Here is a 6,000-nt window from a genome sequence, read left to right as displayed (position 1 = left end):
CCCCCCTGCCAGACTAGTTTAAACCCTCTCGAACTACTCGAGCAAACCTTCCACCCAGGGCATTGGTCCCCTTCCAGTTCAGATGCAACCCGTCCTTCATGTACAGGTCCCACCTTCCCCAGAAGGCATCCCAATTATCTACATATCTGAAGCCCTCCCTCCTACTCCAGCTGCACAGCCACGTGTTAAGCTGCGCCCTCTCCCTGTTCCTCGCCTCGCTATCTCGTGGCACCGGTAGTAAACTAGAGAACACTACTCTGTTCGTCCTGCTTTGCAGCTTCCATCCTAACTCCCTGAAATCACTTTTTATATCTTCAATCCTTTTCCTGGCTATATCATTGGTGCCAATATGTAACGATTTCTGGCTGTTCGCTCTCCCCTTTTAGAACCTTATACACCCGATCGGAGACGTTCCGGATCCTGGCACCAGGGAGCCAACATACCTTCCGGGATTCCTGATCCTGACCACAAAATCTCCTGTCGATTCCCTTAACTATCGAGTCCCCTACCACGAGTACATTTTTATTCTGCCCCCTTCCCTTCTTTGCCACAGTGTCAGGCTCAATGCCAGAGAACTGACTGCTGTGGCTTTCCTCTGGTAGGTTATCCCCCCCAGCAGTATCCAAAACGGTATACTTATTGCTGAGGGGAATGTCCACAGGGGATCTCTGCACTGTCTGACTGTCCCCTTTCCTCCCCCTAACTGTAACCCATCAATCCTTGTCCTGAGCCTTAGCAGTGACCAACTCCCGGTAACTCCTCTCAATTACCCCTCAGCCTCCCGAATGATCCGTAGTTCATCCAGCTCCAGCTCCAATTCCCTAACACGGTTTTCAAGGAGCTGGAGTTGTGTGCACTTTCCACAGATGTAGCCAGCGGAGACGTGTGCCATGTCTCCCACCTGCCATATTCTGCAGGAGGAGCAAGCAACTGCCCTCGCATCTATACCCGGCTTATCTGAACACCCACTCAGTACTAAAATAGAAAGCTTAGTTCAAGTTGCTATAAAATTAATAACAAACTTATATTCAATAGAGGAAGTTAGAATGAACGTTACCTTATTAACTAGGTTAGAGGAGGAGGGCGGGTGGGAGACTCTATAGTAGTAGAGTCTCGGGTTTAGCCGCCTTGCTGATATATATGGTCACTGCTTTCCTTCCTGGCTGCCCCTCTGCTCCCGCTCCTTCTGTGAAAGGGAAAACACCGTTGTCCGCTACCGGTAAGTCATTTTTAAAAAAAACTGCCTTACCTTAGCTGCAGTCTTCCGGGTTCGTCTTATCTCCATTGCTGCTCGCACTCTTTATGGAAGATAAACTGCCAAGACTGGCCTATTCCTCAATTCTTTTTTTTAAATATATTTTTATGGAAAAAATAGATTTTTATAATATTACAAAAAGTACAAAACAATACAATTCAAAATAGTACAAAAAAAACTCAAATAAAAAAAATCCCCAACCCACCCTCATGTACAAATGCATGAACATACATAGAAAAATATAGAACAAAAAAAAACAAACTGGCTATTTAACTAACTAAATAAATAGCCAACAACAAACTCATAAATAGTCATAACTCAGCCCAGCCAAACAAGACACTCATACGTTCACAGTTCCTCCTCCCTGGATATTGGATTTGTATAACACAATTGTTACAGCTATATAGAAACCCTTGTTAGTGTGGCAGATAAATCTGTGTCCAGGTATTTTAAAAAAGGGCTGCCATTCTTGTAAAAATTCAGTTTTGTGGTGTACCATATTTGTGAGAAAATCCAGGGGAATATGCTCCATAACAATCTTCCGCCAAACCGACAGGCCTGTGGGGGTTTGGATATCCAACCTAGCAAGATATTCTTTCTTGCACAGAACATGAGAATATTGAAAAGTTTTTATCTTATGCGTGTCTGCAGGAAATACAGTGGGCAGGCCCAAAATGCGACAGGGTCCTTTTCCACCCTTGCACCCATTGTGCCCGCCACAGCACTTTAATATGTTTGAAGCCAATTGCAAGACCAAAGACAATGGATAAGAGTGCCTGTACAAACCTTGCACATGGGACATGTTGAAGATACCCCTGGTTTAAATTTTGACAAACAGTCTGGAGCCAAGTGGACCCTGTGGAGAATCTTCAACTGTAAAGCATGGGTCCTATTGCAAATTAATATCTTCCTTGCATTCTCCCAAATATCAACACCCAGCTTTCTTTCCCACATTTTACAGAGTCGATCAAACTCATCTGAGGGGGCAAACCCCCCCACCCCTCCAACTGATGATATAAAGTACTGATAGAAAGTGTAGTCTCAGCATGAGCACCTCTCCCTCTATGTTGGATTTGCAGGGATCAGTCAAAAGTGTGGTTTTTTTTGAATAAAATCCTTAACTTGGAAAAAAAACAAAAGAGTTCTTTATTAGATAACTTGTAATTCCGTACTAACTGATCAAAGGACATCATTGTGTCTCCCTCAAATAAATCGCCCATGCAAGATACACCACGAGCTGCCCAGCGTTTAAATCCTGAATCTGTCATCCCCGGTTGAAAACCCAGCATACTCTCTCTAAAGGTGTAGAAGATGTTTTGCCAATATTACCTTCCCTCTGCCGAATTGCCTTCCATGCTTTAACAGTATTGATGACTATTGGGTTATGGCAATATTCCCCTAACTCTCCTCATTTTGTCCAAAAACAGCAAATGGTAAGGGGGCACCTTGCCGGGGAGGCTTCGATATTTAGCCATATTGAAAGAGGGTCTCCACAGGCCCAATCACTCGTAGTACAAAAGCGAGCTTAGTTGGTAATTCTCAATGTCCAGAAAGTTCACTCTCTCTCTCTCTCTCCCCCCCCCCCCAAATCTGAGAGGCAGTTGCAGTTTGGCAAATTTAATGAGGGGCTGCTTACGATGCCAAATAAAGGAGTTGAACCAGCTGTTCAGTCTCCTGAATGTTTACTTATTGAAAATCAGGAGGAGCATCCATATTGGGTATAGCAAACGGGGGAGAATATTCATTTTAATAAGCGCTATCTGACCCAACAACGAGACTGGGAGTGCCTACCATCTTTGAAGATCTTGTTTAATTTTTCCAAATAATTAGATAAAATTGGCTTTGAACAGCCGATTCTTGGAGTAATGAACATGCCCAAATACACAAAACCCTCCTGTGACCACCTAAATGGGACCACCTATAGTTGCCCACGAGCTAGCTCCTTCATAAGACCACCCATTGGCATAGCCTCTGATTTCGCAAAATTAATCTTGTACCCTGAAAAAGCGCCAAACGTGCAAATGCATTGTATCAGGCAAGGCACTGAGACTGCTGGATTTGTCAAAAAAATTAGGACATCGTCTGCATGCATTGAAATCTTATGTAAGTTTGACCCCACTTCTGGAGCTGATATATTGGGATCCCCACGAATGACCTCCGCCAATAGTTCAATCACCAGCATAAAAAGCAATGGTGAAAGGGAACAGCCCTGCCAGCTGCCCCTAAAAATATTAAAATTGCTTGATCATACCCCGTTGGTGATGATCTCTGCGAGAGGGCCACTGCAGAGAACCTTTACCCAAGCCAAACCGCTCTAGAGTATAGAAAATGTACAGCCACTCAACTCAGTCAAATGTCTTTTCTGCATCTGAAGAAATCACCAATCCCTGTATTGACTGTGGCTGACACGCTTGAATGACATGAAGTAGCCTCCTAACGTTATTGGAGGATCTGCGATCCTTTATGAAGCCTGTCTGATCCTCTTTAATAATAGAGGGTAACACAGTCTCCAGCCTTAACGTGAGAGTCTTAGAGAGGATCTTAAAGTCCACATTTAAGAGCAAGATGGGCCTGTATGAAGTACAGTCTTCCGGATCCTTCCTTTTTTAAGGATAAATAAAATATTGGCCTCTCCGAGATGGTGGGAGACAATCATGACTGTATGAATCATTAAACATATTCAGCATTGGGCCTGACAGTATACTTATAAATTCCTTATAGAATTCACTGGGAAGTTCGTCAGGACTGGGCAGCTTTCCACTCTAAAGCTGCCTCACAGCTTCCTGCACTTGCTCTGATAACAGGGCATTGAGAAAGGACTGTTATTTGGGACTCTCACCCGGGAGCTTCAGATCGCTAAAAAAGGATTCCATTTTGGCCTGCCCGTCTTCTCAATCCTCGGATTGGTATAACTTAGAGTAAAATCTCTGGAACGCCATATTAATCTTTTTAGTCACATGTTAGGTTCTCATACACTTCCCTAATCGCCGTAATGGCTTGTGGGCACTCCTCTTTCTGGCGAGATATGCTAAGTATTTGCCTGGCTTGTCACCATGCTCATATAACCTTTGCTTTGCAAAAGCCTGCTCCTTCTTTTTCCCTTTTTTTAGCTTTGACAAAGAGTCAATTAGACTTGAAACGTCAGCTCTTTTCTCTCCTTACAGATGCTGCCAGACCTGCTGAGGTTTTCCAGCATTTTCTCTTTTGGTTTCAGCTGCTTCTTTGCTGTCTGTGTGAGCACGGAATTTAATGCACACCACAGCGCCATAATCCCCTGTAGTCTGACCAATGAGAGTCTGTCAAAGTAAGCCTTCTCGGTGCCTTCAACTGTGCTTCAAGGAGACGTGGCTGCTCATCCTTCTGTCGCTTCCTACTGGTGGAATATGAAGTAACTAACCCCTGCGTAGGCTTTGGCAGTTTTCCAGAGGACGGATGAGTTATCAACTGAGCTTATGTTGATGTCTAGGAACGCCTTAAATTCCTTGGAGAAATACTCCACAAACTTATTATCCTTGAGGATAAAGGGATCCATTCGCAGTACCTCAAACCCACTGTAACATCCTTAATCTTAACCATAAGGTACACTGGAGCATGATCAGAAATGGTAATATTACCAATCATACAAGATGCTACCAAATCCAGGGTTGCAGCAGGAGTCAGAAAAAAAATCAATCCTGGTGTGTGACATCTGTGTGGATTGGAGAAAAACGTAACATCCCTACCTGTAGGGTGGAGACGCCTCCAGACGTCCATCAACCCTAACTCCACACACAGACTCACTAACTGTTTAGTTTGTACAGAGGGTATCGAGGGACCTTTGGGCAACCTATTTACTGTGGAATCCATAAGACAGTTAAAGTGTCCCCCTATAATGATGTGTCGGGACTCGAGACTTATCAGTTCAGAAAAAACATCTACCAAAAATTTAAGGGAATGAGCAAGAGAGCAATAAACATTTAAAACACCATATTCTTCCCCATTTATCAAGGCTTTAAGAATTACAAATCTTTAACACACTCCAACAACTTAAATGGGAGATTCTTCCTAACCAATATAGCCACTGTCCTACTTTTGCTATTAAATGATGGAAAATAAACTTGTCAAAGCCATTCTGCTGTAATTTCAGATGCTTCTTGTCATCCAAATGTGTCTCCTGTAACAAAGCAATATCCACCTTCTCCTTTCTAAGACTCAAGCATACCTTCTTCCTCTTAATTGGTGAGTGACTTCCCTTGATATTCCAGGTACACCATTTAATCAAATCATTAGCCATAATCTTCTGCAATAACATTTAACTTCCAGAGAGGAGGAACCCGAACCACAAACTGCTGAGCCTTGGTGTCACATGATCCACCAAATATAAAAACTACATAAACTAAAACCACTACATTTAACAAACCTACAAAACTATTGAGAATCAAAAACAACAAAAAACAAAAAATAAACCAAAATTTAAAGCGCCAACAGCGCTGATTAGGGGAACTCACCCCCTGCCCAGAGGGGCAGCTACCCATCCCAAATTGCCCATAAGTAGGCATCTAACCATCCCAGCCACCTTCACTTCTCCCAGCTAGAGCCGCACCACAAACACAAGCGGAAAAGAATAAACACCCCATAGAATACCAATATGAATAAAAAAATATTTTTTAAACAAGGGGAATAAATACCCCACCCATCCTTTGGTGTATCCTAACTTAGAAATTGAAAATGCACATCTCAAATGCCGCCAAACATAGTTTAAACCA

General features: G+C 43.1%; 1 protein-coding gene across 1 annotated transcript in view; it reads left to right on the top strand.

Moving 5' to 3' along the window:
• The window catches only part of adamts17 (ADAM metallopeptidase with thrombospondin type 1 motif, 17), a 655,987-nt gene that overhangs the window by 51,052 nt on the left and 598,935 nt on the right, over nt 1-6,000 (top strand). The window lies entirely within an intron of this gene.

This window comes from Chiloscyllium plagiosum, chromosome 36 (assembly GCF_004010195.1).
Source record: "Chiloscyllium plagiosum isolate BGI_BamShark_2017 chromosome 36, ASM401019v2, whole genome shotgun sequence".
NCBI lineage: Eukaryota > Metazoa > Chordata > Chondrichthyes > Orectolobiformes > Hemiscylliidae > Chiloscyllium > Chiloscyllium plagiosum.
The sequence above is the reverse complement of the archived record's forward strand: the minus strand, read 5'-3'. Positions and strand labels throughout refer to the sequence as shown.